The sequence below is a fragment of the Somniosus microcephalus genome, chromosome 15, assembly GCF_052327205.1.
Source record: "Somniosus microcephalus isolate GS21.2 chromosome 15, FLI_Smic_1.0, whole genome shotgun sequence".
Classification (NCBI taxonomy): Eukaryota; Metazoa; Chordata; class Chondrichthyes; order Squaliformes; family Somniosidae; genus Somniosus; species Somniosus microcephalus.
In genome coordinates this window covers 27,490,037-27,507,389 of record NC_141001.1, presented here as the reverse complement: position 1 = coordinate 27,507,389, position 17,353 = coordinate 27,490,037, and the positions used below count along the sequence as shown (strand labels likewise).

At 48.6% G+C, this 17,353-nt stretch overlaps 1 protein-coding gene across 1 annotated transcript in view; it reads left to right on the top strand.

Moving 5' to 3' along the window:
* The first annotated feature begins 6,280 nt into the window (after nucleotides 1–6,280).
* Nucleotides 6,281–17,353, top strand: part of LOC147106600 (proline-rich protein 5-like) — a 173,170-nt gene continuing 162,097 nt past the window's right edge. Inside the window, exon 1 of the mRNA XM_086007583.1 lies at nucleotides 6,281–6,518. The gene's annotated coding sequence lies outside the window, so the exon portion shown is untranslated. The remainder of the gene's footprint in view (nucleotides 6,519–17,353) is intronic.

Genomic DNA, 17,353 nt, shown 5'->3' with positions numbered 1-17,353 from the left:
TGCAGCCTTTAACCTTCTCAAAAAACAGTTGGAGAAAGCGGCTCTTCACTCCATTGATGAGAATCTCCCTTTCGTGGTTGAATGTGATGCCTCGGAGGTGGCGATCTCGGCTACTCTGAATCAGGAAGGTCGTCCTGTAGCATTTATGTCCAGGACCTTACAAGGTGCCGAGCTACATTATCCTCCGGTTGAGAAAGAAGCCACAGCCATCATAGAGGCAGTACGGAAGTGGAACCATTTTCTAGCTCGCCAGCACTTTACATTGATCACGGACCAACGATCAGTCGCCTTCATGCTCGATAATCGAAAACGAACCAAAATTAAGAATAATAAAATACAACTTTGGAGGATGGAACTGGCCTCTTTTGGTTATACCATTCTCTATCGGCCTGGCAAGGAGAATGTGGCCCCGGACACCCTCACACGGGCATTCTGCTCCACTATGTCATCCTCCACCCTCATGGATGTCCACAATGGTTTGTGCCATCCTGGCGTTACGCGCATGCTACATTTCGTACGATCACGGAATCTCCCTTTTTCCACTGGAGATGTAAAGAAAATATGCTCAGAATGCCGGCTTTGTGCGGAATTAAAACCTCAGTTCTTCCGCCCCTCAGATGGTATACTCATACATGCAACCCAACCGATGCAACGACTTAGCATCGATTTTAAGGGCCCAGTGCCCTCTTCAACTCGGAACACATATTTGCTCGCCATGATCGACGAATATTCACGTTTTCCGTTTGCCTTCCCCTGCTCCAATATGCTGGCGTCCACAGTAATCTGCTGCCTTGAGCAGGTATTTTCTCTCTGTGGCATGCCGGCTTATATTCACTCAGATCGGGGTCCATCCTTTATGTCGAGGGAACTCAAGGACTACCTCTCAGAACGGGGAATTGCTACAAGCAAAACAACACCATACCATCCCATCGGAAATGGGCAGGTAGAGAGGTATAACGGTATCATCTGGAATTCCGTACGTCTCGCTTTAAGATCTCGGGGCCTACCAGACCAGCAATGGGAAACAATGCTTCCGGATGCATTGCACTCTATACGGTCCCTGCTTTCTACAGCCACAAATACTACACCTCATGAGCGGTTCTTTGGATTCCAGCGTTGCTCATCTCATGGGACATCACTCCCGTCATGGCTAACTACTCCTGGACCTGTATTACTCCGAAGATACGTTCGGACGTCTAAAAATGACCCTCTTGTAGACGAGGTCGAACTAACCGATGCCAACCCCACCTATGCAAACATACGATATTCCGACGGCCGAGAATCTACCGTATCATTACGGGATCTGGCTCCCTGCCCACCAGGACCTAGTGGGACATCGGGTGATGGCATTTCACCAGGAAACTCTTGGGACCTATCGGGTACCCCTCTCCAGGATCCTGATCGGACACCAACTAGCTTGGTGCCGGTAGAACCCCGTGCTCAAGGTTGCGACCCTCCCAGTACCACGCATGAAAGTACTGGTCTGCCACAGACCAGCTCTGCACCTCCCTCTGAACAGAGGCAGTCTGACTTTGAACCTATTGGGGCTCGTACTCGAAGCCATGATCTCCCCGACCCTTCACAGGGCAATCCAGGCCACACGGACTCTGGCCAATGGCCAACCGCATGTAAGCGGACCAGCGACCCTCTACGACGGGAATCCAAACGGGTGCGACTCTTCCTTGTTCGGCAGCTGCGGACCAAAAGGTAGACCACAGCCTCCTAAACCTGCAGGAGGGAAGAATGTGATAAAAATAATAACTTCCGGGAAGTTATGTCATCACTTCCTGTGAACTGTGAACTATGAACTATGAACTGTGTACATACCTCACTTCCGGTCATGTGTCACTTCCTGTTGGACTGGTATAAATACTGGTCTGTTCAGTATTGTAAGAGGCTTCTACCAGAGGCATGGTAAAGACCTCTCTTGTATATAGTGTGTTTATAAGTTACTTAAAGCTTACTTTAAAGTTACTTGATGGTAAGCCTCCTTTTTCTTACATCACCCATCATGTGACTGTGGAGCTCCTAATCAGACCCTGGAGCACATCATTGAGCATTGTCCTCAGAGGAAATTCACAGGCAGCCTACAAGATATCCACACTGTTACAGCGGAAGCTATGGCCTAGATATCCAACTTAGATATTGACATTTGAGGGGGAGTCAAACATAGATCCTTGGGGACTCCCGACCTAACGGTGCAGGGGAAGGAAGAGGCGTCACTGTTGGAATTGTAATGTCTATGACAGGTAAGAGTGAAACTAAGCGAGAGTAGTCCCATTGAATGTTGGAGAAAGATGGTGTGGTCGATCGTGTCAAAGGCTCCAGAAAGGTCGAGGAGGTCAATGAGGGAAAGTGCCCCACAGTCAGAGATGATGTCATTTGTGACTTTGATAAGGGCCGTTTCACGGCTGTGGCAGGGACGGAAATCTAATTGGAGAGATTCAAACATGGAGTTGCGGGAAAGGGGGGCATGGATTTGGGAGGTGACAATGCTTTTGAAGGACTATGGAGAGGAGAAGGAGCTTGGAGCTTGGGCAGTAGTTCCCAAGAACAGAAGGGATCAAAGGTAGGTTTTTTAGACGGGTTGACATCAGCGGTTTTGAAAAGGAGGGGGGCAGTGGGACAATACTTGAGGAGAGAGAGCCATTTATAATGCCAGCTAGCATGGAGTACAGGAAGTAAAGTTGGGTGGTCAGCAGTTTAGTAGAATGGGATCAAGGAAGCAGGGATGGGACTCAACACCAACAATAATTTCCAGGATTTTATGTTTGTAGCATTCAGCTCATCATTTTATCTTTCATCTTCACCACCCTATAAGAGTCCCTTTCAGTTACCTTGGTATTGTGTTTATACTCCACACGACCTCCTCCCATTCTAATTACCTCTTCCCACGCTGCCCCCATATCACTCTATTCCCCTCTACTTCATGGATGTACCAAGCCACCTTTAAATGCATCAGTGCTATCTGCTTTAGCCACTCAATGTGGCAGCGGGTTCCACATTTTTACCACTCTGTGTAAAGAGTTTCTGCCTAAACTCTTTATTTTATCGGTTAGTGGCTAACTTATATTTATACCCCCTTGTCTGGACTCACCCACGAGTGGAAACAGTTTCTTCACATCCAGCCTATTAAACTCCTTCATCATAATTATAAAGGCCTCCATCAGGTCTCATGGCATGTCTATATAAGAGTGGTCACAAGCTGTAATCTCATTTCCGGATTCAGGTAATGATTATAAATGGCCAAACCTTTGCTCTTGCAGTATTGTGAAACCTTAATGAGATTATTGCCTTGTAAACACTCTCAGGTATCTATTGTTCTCCACAGGAGACACCATATATACCGAGTCAAAAAGTTGTGGTTTTAAACTCCACTTCATGATTTACTATATGATCTAGGCTGACACTCCAGTAAGTATGCCAGGAGTACTGCACTGTTGGAGTGCTGTCTTTCAGAGCAGATGTTCCACCAAGGCCCCGTCTGCCTCTTCAAGTGGTTCAGGTCTGTGCTAAAGATCCCAACCGACGCATGGAAGATCAAGGGATTTCTCCCAGTGTCCCAGCTAACATTCCTCTCTCCACCAAAATCACAAGAAATAGATTAACTGGTCATTCATCTCTATGTAGTTTGTAGGGCTTTCTGCAAACTCGCTGCCATGTTTGTCTGCATAACTCTCATTGCACTTCAAAGTAAGTCACTGTATGTGAAGCGCTTGCTGACCTTTATGACATTTGCAATAAAGAACTTTATAAATGTAAGTGTGTCCTCATATATTATACAACTAGCAGGGGGTGCCCAGCGTTGCCAGGGCAATTTTGGGCAGCACGGTCTGCCTGCCGGTGTCTGTCCCCTCTCTCTCTCCCTCCCTCTCCCCGAGTTGAGCTCCCCAGGAGATGGCACGGTTCGGCCGGCAGCTGCAGCTCGCCCGCCCGTTGCGTGTCTCGGGCCTAGTGCTTGAGGCCCGGCCGGGCTCTCGGGGCGAGACGGAGCCGAGCTGAGCTCCCCCGCGGATCGCGTGGTTGACGGTCGGCCACTGCCGATGACCCGCCCGCTGTGTGGAAACTGACCTGCAGCTCCCGGATGGCAATGTGGGGGTCTGTTTGGTTGGTGGTGTCCCTGTGGGGATGAAAAAAATGGCGGCGAAGTTTAGGGAGACTGGAGGATTAGGACCCACCCGTGACGCACTGATTGGTCAACCATCAGGTGAGTGAACTGTAGGATTGGTCAAGCAGCACGTCAGTCAACGCTAATGACAGGTAGGATTGGTGAACCGCTAATGAGTGGATTTTTGAAACTTTTTTGTATACTGTCCTAACAATTTTTGTCTGACGAAAAAGTAAATACTCCTACGAGAGTCCCCTAATGATAAGCTTTCTTTTGATATAACATATGTGTAGGTACGCTCTATAACTTTTGATTGTATAGCCGGACAGACAGAAAGACAGAGAGACAGACAGAGAGACAGACAGAGAGACATACCGGTTTATATATATAGATGTATTTTTTTTATTTCAATTCTCTCTTTGAATCCCCAGCGTAACCTGACAATAGTCTACATGAAGTAGGATCCCTCCTATCCTCTCCCTGTTTTTGAAGTGAGGAGCTCAAATAATGTTTTTACACCCCCCTTTGCTTTCATTTCAGGATATTGGCCCAGAAATTCGGGTCGGAGGCTTCCCGCGGGTGCAAGCCTCCGACCTGCACTTACCTTGTGCGCCGGCCGTTGAGCTGTGGGCCTGCGTGGGATTCTGATCCTGGGCCTGCTCCAACTGCCAGCGCGCAGTGCTTGCGTATCCCAGGGGCGCAGTTAGTTCGAAGCGTCCCCTGGGATCACGTGGGCCGTGGAGAGCCAATGGTAGCAGGGAATGCTTCATTCATAAGTTTGACAGGAAGAGCTGTCAAACCTATAAATAATATAAGCCCCAAAACATCACTAAAACTTCAAATAATTTTTTTTTTTAAATCATCACATTTTTAAAATAATTATGAATTATATAAAATAACTATTTTAAACAATAATTTAAATTTTTGAAAAAATTAATTACATTTTCTAACGGGGCTAAAAATAAACTCACCTTTCTTTAAAGTATTTAAAAATAATAAACCTGTGGAAAAATGTTTTAATTTTAATTAATTCACCACTTACCTTGTTAAAAGCAGGCCTTACGCCTGCTTTTTATATGTCTAACTCCTAGAGAATTAACCTCCTGGAGAACCCTGAAAAAAAACATAAGTTCGATGCACACGCGTTGCCTCTCCCGCGCACACGTTCCACCTTTGAACCCCTTCTTTCAAGGGAACGGAAGTTCCGGTTTCCCGCGCATGCGCAGCGCATGCAGGAAACCGGCACTTCCATTGGGCCTACGGGTGAGTACCCCGTGCGTACTCACCCATGGAGACCCGAATTTCTGGGCCACGTGTCAGCTATGGGTCAGAAGGTTGTAGGTTTAAGACCCACTCCAGAGACTTGAGTATAAAATCTAGGTTGACAATCCAGATGTTGGAGGTGCTGTTCTTCAGATGAGACATTAAACCTTCTCAGGCGGACATAAAATCCCACTTTGAAGAAGAGCCGAGGAGTGCTCCCTGGTGTACTGGCCAATATTTATCCCTCAACCATCACCACTGAAATAGATGGTCTGGTCATTACCAGATTTGTGGGAGCTTGCTGTGTGCAAACTGGCTGCCCTGGTTCCTACATTACATCAGTGACTACACTTCAGAAGTACTTCATTGGCTGTAAAGCGCTTTGGGACCTTCTGAGGTCGTGAAAAATACACCTGTGCTGTGTCTTGGGATGTTTTACTACATTAAAGGCGTTATATAAATACAAGTTGTTGTTGTATAAATGCCTTTCAATCCACTGGATGATAACCTTCTTCCTTTGATTCTGTTTTATCAGCCTGTGCAAAACAGGACCCCTTCACTTTGGGAGTATAGTTCCACTGGCTCCTGGAGCATCTTAAGGTGAACTTTATTTCAATGCGCCAGGTAGGACTTATATCAGAAGAAGACTGCAAGCGGAATGATGAACTTAGAAAGCCCTCCTCGCTAGTCTGTTCCAGCTTAGTTCGAGTCCCTTAATTCGCTTTTCTCTCTCTTTCATTTTTAGTCACAATTAGAAATTAGTGGAACAAAAAAAATACTATGGTCAAAGTGTTAGATTCGGTCCAAAAAGTACTCTAGCAAGAAACCTGTCGGAAACACCCGCGACCGAATGACGGTAGTCAGAATATAAATATATACACTTCCCACCACACACAAACCTAAACTGTGTATAAAGTGAGGCTGCAGTGAGCGAGCGAGCGAGCGGGAGGCGTCACCCTCAGCCTCAGCCTGTAACACGACCTGCCACACATTGCTCCCGCTGCCCTGACTGACTGACTGTCTCCCACCCGCCACAAGACCTCGCTCTCCAGCGGATTAAGCAGCAGATCGCCCGTCGCTCGGACCCTGCCCTCCAGACAGCAACCGACCCGGAGCCAGGTGTGTGGAGATCTGCCAACATTTCAGGGTAAGTGATCCTCGCCGACTGCTCCGTTCCTGCTTAACTCACCGTTCATTAAAAACAAACTCCGACTGCAGGGCTGATCACTGACTGTGTGTGTGTGTGAGTGAGGCTGGGCTGTGGGTGGTTCGGATCGGTAGTTTTCACGGGACCTTTTGGTGCTTTTTTGCTGCTGTTGTTTAGTTTCATGATGTGACTTTGCTCAGAGTTTCCCAGGACACCCACCTCTAGTGTGCGGATAGTCAGCACATTATACACGTGAGATACCGTAAATGCCGACACGCATTTACCCCGGGTCTGAGAAAAGGATTACCTCCCCCCATCCACACACACTCCCCCACACACAATCTCCCATATACAAAACTCACGTTCTCTCATGCACAATAAACTTTCCCATACACACAATCTCACTCACACTCCCCCACACATACAATTTCACACACACATTCTCCAATAAACACAATCTCTCACTCTCTCACACACTCACTCACACTCAGACACAATTTCTCCCCCCCCTCCCACACACACACAATCTCACACAGTCTCACTCACTCTCTCACACACTCACTCACACTCAGACACAATTTCTCCCCCCCACACACACACAATCTCACACAGTCTCACTCACTCTCTCACACACTCACTCACACTCAGACACAATTTCTCCCCCCCCCTCCCACACACACACAATCTCACACTGTCTCACTCACTCTCTCACACACTCACTCACACTCAGACACAATTTCTTCCCCCCCCCCCCCAACACACACACACAAACTCTCACAGTCTCACTCACTCTCTCACTCTTACCTGTGGCTGCGAAATTCGACTCCTTTGCGCCTGTTGTCAGCACCTCGGGGGGCGCTAACGGGACGCAAAGGGCTTATCACCCGGGTGGGGGCTAGCGTCTCCCGAGAAATTCGACGGGGTGCTACTGAGGCGCTAGCCGATAGCGCTGTGTCCCAGGCTGCCGCGCCGCTGGCGATGACGTCATCGGCGTGCACCGCGACCCCTTACCGCCCCGCGGAAGATATTCGGTTGTGCACCGCCCACGGCAGCCTCATGAGCCAGGGCGACCTCCGCTCGCGGGGCGCTAATTAAAGGGAGGTGCGGCCACAACCCACGCCGACCTCTAGGTCAGCCCTCCGCGGTGGCCCTTGGCACGGTCCGTGGCCGCCATTGCGCAGTCTCGGTGCCGGGCTGTAGCCACGGCACCACGCTGCCCTGGTGGGCTGGTGTGGGCCATCGGAGGCCCTGCAGAGCTCACAGCGTCCCTCCCCTTTATCGGAAGGGGAGGGGTGCTGAAACACATCATCGCTACGCGGAGTGGCCACGTAGCGCTCTGGTGCTACCGCGCTTTGCACCCCCGACACTGCCCTGAGAGGAAGCGGAGCGCCCGAGATAGCGCTCCATTTCCTTGCCAGGGCGGTAAGCCGAATTTAGCGGCCAGGGCGGTACTTTCGCAGCGGATGCTAAATCTCCAGCGATATTTCGGTTACTGCCCCCAAACAGGGCGTAACCAAATTTCACCCCCACACTCTCTCACAATCTCCAACACATGCATTCTCTCGCACATACACACTCAAACGCATTCTCGCACAAACACACTCGCCCTCTCTCACAAGCACCCTCTCTCACAAGCACCCTCTCTCACACATACACTAAAGTTCAGCCATGAGACAGTAATTCCACTGTTTACTTTGGCAGTGCAACTGCTGAATTACTAATGTAGAGATTTTTAGTGAGTCTAAGTTTTGGGTTATATTTTAAGCGAGGTGGTGATTTGTTGTATCTGTAACTGTAGGATATATATAGTATATAATGGCAAGAAGTGAGATATTGGGGCTGCTTATGCAGCTGGGTGGGTTGGTAGTGCCAGTGCTGATTGGGTGGGCAGAAGGGGCATATAATCAGGTTAGCAGGTCATAATTCTGGTAGTCGCCCATTTTGAGAGCAGAGGTTGATTGTACGTTTCAAGCAATCTGTTCATTAAGTCTTCTAAAATCATACCAATCTAGTGCTGGGCATGTTCTGAAATCGTTGAGTGCCTATTTAAAATGGGGGCTGCATTGAAGACCCTTTCATTCATTTTACACTGTCAAAGAGGAGTGCCATTATTAGCTGTACGACAACAGCAACAACAACTCACATTTATATAGCGCCTTTAACATAAAAAATGTCTTCACAAAATAAAATAGATGTAGAAATGGATGCTGAGTCATGAAAGGAGAGATTAGGAGAAGTGTCTGAAAACTTTGTCAAAATGCTGGGTTTTAAGAAAGCTTTTAAAGGAGGAGAGAGAAGTGGCGAGCCCAAGAGGTTTAGGGAGGTCATTCTACAAAGTGGGGCTAAGGCAGCTGAAGACTCTGCCTCAAATGGTGGAGCAAGTGGGAGGAGGGGATGCATAAAAGGCCAGAGGGTGGAGGATCGGAGGCCAGAGAAGAAGGAATTGGAAACATTTAGTCTAATAATTAGAAGGGCATAGCTAAACTTTTCAGCAGCTGAGAGCCTGAGATAGCGGCAGAGGTGGGCAATATTGCCCAAGTGGAAATATTGGTGATGGATGGGATGTGAGGTTTGAAGCTCAGCTCAGGATCTCACAGGATGCCTAGGTTTAAGCACAGTCTGGTCAGCCTGAGATATTGTTCAGGAGAGTGATGGAATCAGTACTAAACAAGCAAAGTTTATGGCTTTAGTTTTCCTGATGTTAATCTGGAGGATGTTGTGGCTCAGCCATGAGTTGATGTTGAACAGGCACCCTCATAGTACAGAGATGGTTGGGCTCAGAGAGATGGTGAAGAGGTAGAGATGGATGTCATCAACATTACATAAAAGCCGAGGTGTTTGGATGATGTCACCAAGGAGCAACATATAGATGAGAAAGAGGAGGAGACCAAGAAAAAAATAGTGTGGGGTTAGGAAGTGAAGCTGTTGCTGGGGATGTGTTGGCTGCGTCGGAGGTATCAATGGGAAGAGAAGCCATTGCTGGGGATGTGCTGACTGCATGTGGATAGATTGGAGTGGAACCAATCAAGGGCAGTCCCACAGAGCTGGGTAGTGGAGGAGAGACAATGGAGGAGGATGGCATGGTCCACTGTATCAAAGGCCGCAGAGAGGTTAAGGGTCACCGCCATAGAGGATGTGGTTCGTGACTTTGGTCAGGGCTGTCCTGGTGTTGTGAGCAGGGCAGAAGGAAGGATTCAAACAGGAAGTTCTGAGAGAGATGGGCATGGAGCTGGCAGGAGACATCACATTCAAGAACCTTAGAGAAGAAAGTGATGTTAGAGATGGGGTGGAAGTATGAGAGAATGGATGGGCCAAGGGTGGCTTTTCAGGAAGGGAGTGATGACAGCAGTTTTAGAAGGTTGCAGGATGATGCCTGAGCAAAGGTAAACATTTGGCTGGCACAGGACTCAGGAGTGGAAGTTGAGGTTTTTTTTATTCGTTCACGGGATGTGGCCATCGTTGGCAAGGCCAGCATTTATTGGTTAGAAGTTAAGTGAAGAGGGGATCAAGAGGGCAGGAGATGGGTCTTGTGGAGAAGATGAGTGAGGAGCTGGCATGGAGGGAGATGGAGAGATGACAAGTGACCAGAGCTAGAGTGGGGAGTGCAGTTATTAGCCTTAGAACTTCGCTTTACTGCTGTACTCATTCTCCATTCAGCTTTTTGCATTTTTGGGGGGATTTTTCAGCCGTGTTCTCTTTTTCAACCTGTGGCTTGTTGGCAGTTACGATTTAAGATGCTACAACCACAATTCTGAAGATTGGTGTCCTGCTAGATATGCCTCCCTATGTGTTGTTTTTGGTGAAGCAAGATGAGGATCTGAGGAAGAATGAGAGGAAGGTGTATTTACAACTGACTTGATCTTGCTGCACCCGCTCATGTCTACAGACCAAGACACAACATGTCTGAGGAGATTTATCTTCACTGGATACTCTTCACTAGAGAGGCAGTCATGGAAATATGTTGTCTACTGGAGCCACCACCTTCAGACAAATTCCAGAACAGGGATAGCATTGCCAGCGGTTTAACTTTTATGCTACATGATCCTTCTAAGCAACAGCAGTAGATATATGCCAAATTATACAAGCAGTAGAGCACTGATGATAAAGCAGGTGGCAGATTGCCTTAGTTGTGAGGAGTAATGTCTTCAATTTCCACATGGAAAGCAGCCAGCAGCAAAGTGAGCGTTGCACATTTACCATGAGGCAAGTTCCCTCAAAGAGCACATGCAGCCATATGGGCCCCTACCCTCAATTCCACAGCCACCTTTACATGAACCCTTCATATTACAGCAAACTATGGTGCCGTCAGTATTTGAAGGGGCAGGGTGTCCTCTTCAACCCTGGCTCATGACCCCCTTGAGAACAAAAGCTAAAGAGTGATATAATGAGGCACACGCTGCCTCAAGGATCATAATAAAACATAGCATCAGAAAGTTGAAACAAAGGTTCTGATGCTTAGACAGATTGGGGGAGGTGTTGCAGTATTGCCCTAGCAAGATCTCCAAGATTATTGTAATCTGTTGCATATTACACAGCTTCACCTTAAAAAGGGAGCAGGTGGAAGAGGAGGCTCATGAGCAGCCACTGGCAGAGAGGTACTGAGACCAAGCCTGGATATTCTCACCGATGCTCAGTTTTTCTCATAAAATGACTCAAGACTGGCTTTAATTGATCAGACCTTCCTTTACATCCCTATTCTGCCCAACAGACAACCAGTCATGCCCACATGTGCTCTATAAAGTGGACCAGTACATTATCCCACCATCATCCTCTGCTTCACAGCAACTTCGCTGGATAGGTGCAGCTTCAACAACACTCAAGAAGCTTGACGCCATCCGTAACAAAGCAGTCCGCTTGATCGGCACCACATTCACTGGCTTAAACATTAGTCCCTTCAACCCCAGGGTACTGTGGTTGCAGTGTGTACTATCAGCAGGATGCACTGCAGTAAGTCACCAAGACTTCTTCGGCAGCACCTCCCAAACCTGCAACCTCCACCATCTAGAAGGACAATCGTAGCAGGTGCAAGGGAATATCATCACCTCCAAATTCCCCTCCAAGTCACACACCACACTGACTTGGACATATATCGCCGTTCTTTCATTGTCGCTGTGTCAAAATCCTGGAAATTCCTATCTAACAGCATTGTGGTAGCATCTTCACCATATAGATTGCAACGGTTCAAGAAGAAGGCCCATCCAAACCTTCTCAATGGTAACTACAGATGGGCAATGAAAGCCAACCTTGCCAGCGATGCCCACATCCCGAAAACAGTGGGATATTATACAAGTAGTGGGATATTATACAGCTAGAAGTAGGATATTATTCAAGGAGCAGTGGGATATACAGTGAGCAGTGGTATATTATATGGCAAACGGTCAGATATTATACACTTCTATTTCCACTTTTTTCTCCCCCCTTTTCCTTTTCTCTCTATCCCTCCCTGACCACTGTCTCCTGTTGTCATGCCTCCTTTCATCTCTCCTCGGATACTCTGCCCTCCCAAATCGCTACCCCAATCCTTCATTATTCTTCAACCGTTCTACTCTCCTGCCGCCATCCCAGGCTTGACTCCCTCTTAGATAATCCTACAGCTTCTCTCTGTGCCTCTCTTGGCATCCTCTGAAAGGCCCACCATGGCACTCATCGCTGCCTCCTCACGAGCCTCCTCCAACTGTCCCATCCTACTCTCTCATCGACCTTCCTGCCCAGCGCTCTCGCTGAGGACTATGCTTGCCAATCTCCTCCCTGTCCAACTCACCCCTCCCAGTGCTGACCCTGTGGACCCTGGCAGTGGGTCGGCCATCACCGACCCTCTCCGCATCTCCCTCCAGAATGTCCGTTCACTTCCGAACAAGGCCCTTGCCATCCATGTCCTTACCGTGGACGATTGCATCGACATCATGGCCCTGACGGAAACTTGGCTGAGGGGTGATGACACCTTACCCTTAAATGAAGCCTCCCTGCCTGGTTATACCTTCCACCACCTGGCCCGCTCAGACTGCCATGGTGGCGGTGTGGCTCTCATCACCAAATCACACCTTGGTCTGTCCCCCTACTCCTCCGGCACTTTCTCCTCCTTTGAGCATCTCACCTTATTCCACCTCTCACCTCTCATTTAAAATTCTCATTCTCTATCGCCCACCCAAGTACCATAAAAATGTTATTACCGAGATTTCTTCACTGCTTTCCTCCCTCAGCCTCTGCACCGAGCGACTTCTCATCCTCGGTGATTTCAACCTCCATCTCAATTCATCACGCTCTCTCACCTCTGAGTTCACTGGCCTCTGATCTTCCCTTAATCTCTTCCTCCATGTAAACTCCCCAACCAATATTCACGGCTACCCCCTGAACCTTTCCATCTCTCGTGGCCTCGCTACTCCCATCGTGTCAATCGCAGATAAGGTCATCTCTGACCACTTCCTCGTATCGTTCTCCACCCATAACCCGCTTCCCCCCACCACCCCCACCCTACTTCCTTCTTTGTCTGCCCCTGGAAAAACTCTCTCCCAACTCTCTTACAACCGCACTTACAAAATCCCAATTGTCCAGATACTGTCCCTCCATTCACCATGACATTTCTGCAGCTACCGATCTGCTCAACCACACCCTCACCACCATTTCTGATGCCCTCGTTCCTATTAAAACAATTACTCTCTCTCACTCTGGCTGTTCCCCCTAATATGGCCCTCACCTTTGCTCCCTTAAGTCCAAGGGATGCAGACTTGAACGGATATGGTGGACAACTGATTTAGCCATTCACCGCAAGATTCACCGCATTATCGGGTCCTGCTCTCGTCTGCCAAAATTGCTCACTATTCCAGAATCATTCTGGAATGCAAAGATAAACCCCGGCTTCTATTCTCTACTGCTAACCGTCTTCTTAAACCCCTCTCCCCTGTCTCCCCCACCCTCACCTGCGACAACAAATGTGAGGAGCTCATGGACTGTCTCTAAGATTGAGACCATACGTTCAGCTGCGTCTGCCACTTCCCTTCCTTCCCCTAGCCCACCGGGCCAAACTTCCCCTAAGGTTCCCCTCTGCCCTAGCTTTGAACTCACATCTTTCTCCAGTTTCTTTCCGATCTCCCCTCTTGACCTCTCTGCGCTCATCTTGTCCATGAGACCCACTTCCTGCTCGACCCTATTCTCACCAAACTGCTGACCACCCAACTTCCTTCTCAGGCTCCCATCTTAGCTGACATTGCTAACGGTTCGCTCTCCTCAGGTACTGTCTCCCTCTCCCTCAAATCTGCCATCATCACCCCTCTCCTCAAAAAACCAACCCTTGACCCCCTCCATCCTTGCAAACTACCACCCTATCTCCAACCTCCCTTTCCTCTCCAAAGTCCTTGAACGTGTTGTCGCCTCCCAAATCCGTGCCCATCTTTCCAGCAACTCCATGTTTGAATCCCTCCGATCAGGTTTCCGCCCCTGTCACAGTACCAAAATGGCTCTCATCCTTTGTGACTATGACAAAGGTAAACTATCCTTCCTCATCCTTCTTGACTTAACTGCAGCCTTTGACACAGTTGGCCTCTCCACCCTGCTCCAACACTTCTCCACCGTCGTCCAGCAGGGTGGGACTGCACTCACCTGGTTCCATTCTTATCTATCTAATTGTAGCCAGAGAATCACCTACAATGGCTTCTCTTCCTGCTCCCACATTGTTACCTCTGGTGTCCCCCAAGGATCTATCCTTGGCCACCTCCTATTTTTCATCTACATCATCATCCGAAAACACAGCGTCAGTTTCCACATGTATGCTGACGACTCCCAGCTCTACCTCACCACCACTTCTCTCGACCCCTCCATGGTCTCTAAATTGTCAGACTGCTTGTCCAACATCCAGTTCTGGATGAGCAGAAATTTTCTCTGATTAAATATTGGGAAGACCGAAGCCATTGTTTTCAGTCCCCGCCACAAACTCCGTTCCCTAGCCACCGACTCCATCCCTCTCCCTAATATCTGTCTGAGGCTGAACCACATTGTTCGCAACCTTGGTGTCACACTTGACCCTGAAATGAGCTTCCGACCCCATGTCCGCGGCATAACTAAAACCGCCTATTTCCACCTCCGTAACATCGCCTGTCTCCATCCTTGCCTCAGCTCATCCGCAGCTGAAACCCTCATCCATGCCTTTGTTGCCTCTAGACTTGACTATTCCAGTGCACGCCTGGCTGGCCTCCCACATTCTACCCTACATAAACTTGAGGTCATCCAAAACTCGGCTGCCCGTGTCCTAACTCGCACCAAGACCCGTTCGCCCATCACCCCTGTGCTCGTTCACCTACACTGGCTCCTGGTTAAGCAACACCTCGATTTCAAAATTCTCATCCTTGTTTTCAAATCCCTCCATGGCCTCGCCCCTTCCTATCTCTGTAACCTCCTTCAGCCCCACAACCCCCCCGAGATATCTGCACTCCTCTAATTCTGCCCTCTTGAGCATCCCTGATTATAATCGCTCAACCATTGGTGGCCGTGCCTTCAGCTGCCTAGGCCCCAAGCTCTGAAATTCCCTCCCTAAACCTCTCAACCTCTCTTTCCTCCTTTAAGACACTCCTTCAAACCTACCTCTTTGACCAACCTTTTGGTTGTCTGCCCTAATTTCTCCTTATGTGGCTAGGTGTCAAATTTTTTGTTTTATAACACTCCTGTGAAACACCTTGAGATGTTTTACTATGTTAAAGTCGCTATATAAATACAAGTTGTTGTTGTTGTTGTTCATTTGCTGCTCCCAACCACATTCCAGTAATTAGGAAGATAGGAACATGAGTAGGCCATTCAGCCCCTCGAGCCTGTTCCGCCATTCAATTAGATCACGGCTAATCCGTATCTCACTCCATTTACACGTCTTGGTACCATATCCCTTAATACCCTTGCCTATCAATCTCAGTTTTGAAATTTTCAATTGACCCCGACTCAACAGCTTTTTGGGGGAGAGAGTTCCAGATTGCCCCCACCCTTTGTGTGAAAGAAGTGCTTCCTGACATCACCCCTGAACGGCCTAGCTCTCGTTTTAATATTATGCCCCCTTATTCTGGACACCCCACCAGAGGAAATAGTTTCTCTCTCTCTACCCTATCAACTCCTTTAATTATCTTGAACACCTCAATTCCTGCTGAAAGGTTTGCCCGTTCAGACGTTGGGTGGCAACAGGTTCCACTTCAGTTGCGATGCTGCACGCAGCCAAATAGCTGACTGATACCCACCGGCGACTTGAGCAAGGCAGTGGGTAGATGCCGGTGAACGTGAAGCTGTACCCTGCCAAGGAGTCAGTGCCTTCAGGACAGGAAGCAAGAAAATGACAAGAAAAAACCCCATATTCGTGCCGACTTTGCCCAATGTGTGTGTCCGAGATTCCTACACCAGCAGCACATCCTGGGAAAAAGGCCCTTTAGGGTTCAGCAGGACCTGGGGCTAAAGTATTAGAAACCAGGCACAGAATGGAGTCTTTACTTCTCCTGAGAAGCTTCCTGTCTGATTTGTAATGTTTTCTCCCTTGTTTTAAGTCACATTTCCTCCAGGCGTAAATTCTTATTCATTCTTTTCCCCTCCTGCAGATTGATCCTTGTAACAGGAACATCGACAGATAGAAATCTGAGTTGGGCGCTGGTCGGCCTTTTAACTTTCTGTTTGTTTTGTTTTGGGGTTTTTTTTGTGTGTCAGTGTTCCTTGGCCCACAGTCACGGACCTCTGAAACACAGCAGCTTGGATCAGCGTGATTGAGTTGCAGATTTACAGCTATTGTCTAAAAGCAGGAGAAATGCAGCAAAAATAGAAACATAGAAACATAGAAGATAGGAGCAGGAGTAGGCCATTCGGCCCTTCGAGCCTGCTCCGCCATTCAACGAGATCATGGCTGATCATCCAAACCCTAGCACCCGGTCCCTACACCGACAGCCATCCCACCCAAGCCCTATCCCCGTAACCCCGTAACCCCACGTATTTAATCTCCCATAACACTAAGGGTCAATTTTTTATCATGGCCAATCAACCTAACCCGCACATCTTTGGACTGTGGGAGGAAACCGGAGCACCCGGAGGAAACCCACGCAAACACGTAGGAGCAGGTCTGTGTCCTGGAGCTGGAACTTCTTTGGATGAAAACTGGGAGGGTGCCTGTTTTTCTCGGCAATTAGCGACCGTTAATAAGATAGCACGCTCAGAAGGCGCACACTTCGAAGCTGCGGATTCCCAGTCACCCCCCTGATATTTCACCCCAGTGGACATTACTCATGTTAAGCCTAGACACTGGGAGGGTCATTTGCACCTGACCAACCGGGCGGGAAACCCACAGGATTGGGTGGAATGCCGGTTTTACATCCCGCCCAATATTACTCTCCACTGACTTCAATGGAGAGTTAAATGGGATGGGGTGTAAAGCCAGCCTTCCACCCGATTCCGTCAGTTTACCTCAGGGCGGGTTAGATTAAAATTGCCCTCTGAGTGTCGGCAGACTGTTCGACTGCAGGGATCATCACAGCTGAGTTGATTCTGCTCCAATTCAGTGCGTATATAAGCGGGGCTGCCCCCGATGGCTCAGTGAGTTTATTTAGTGCATTTTCAACGTCAGCCACTGGATAGTGATTGGGAGCAGAAATCGAGGCTGATTTCCCCCCTCCCTCAGACAGGAGCTCTGAGGCTACTACCAGCCAGGCTGGGATCAGCTCTCTCAGCCCAGGCCGTAAATCAAACCGGGGGACCTTTCTGGTCCGTATGACCCAGCTACCCACTAAATAAACTCACTGAGCCATCGGGGGCAGCCCCGCTTATATAAGCACTGAATTATTCTCTAAATACAATGTTTTTTTTCCTCCACCCTGTTTTTTTTA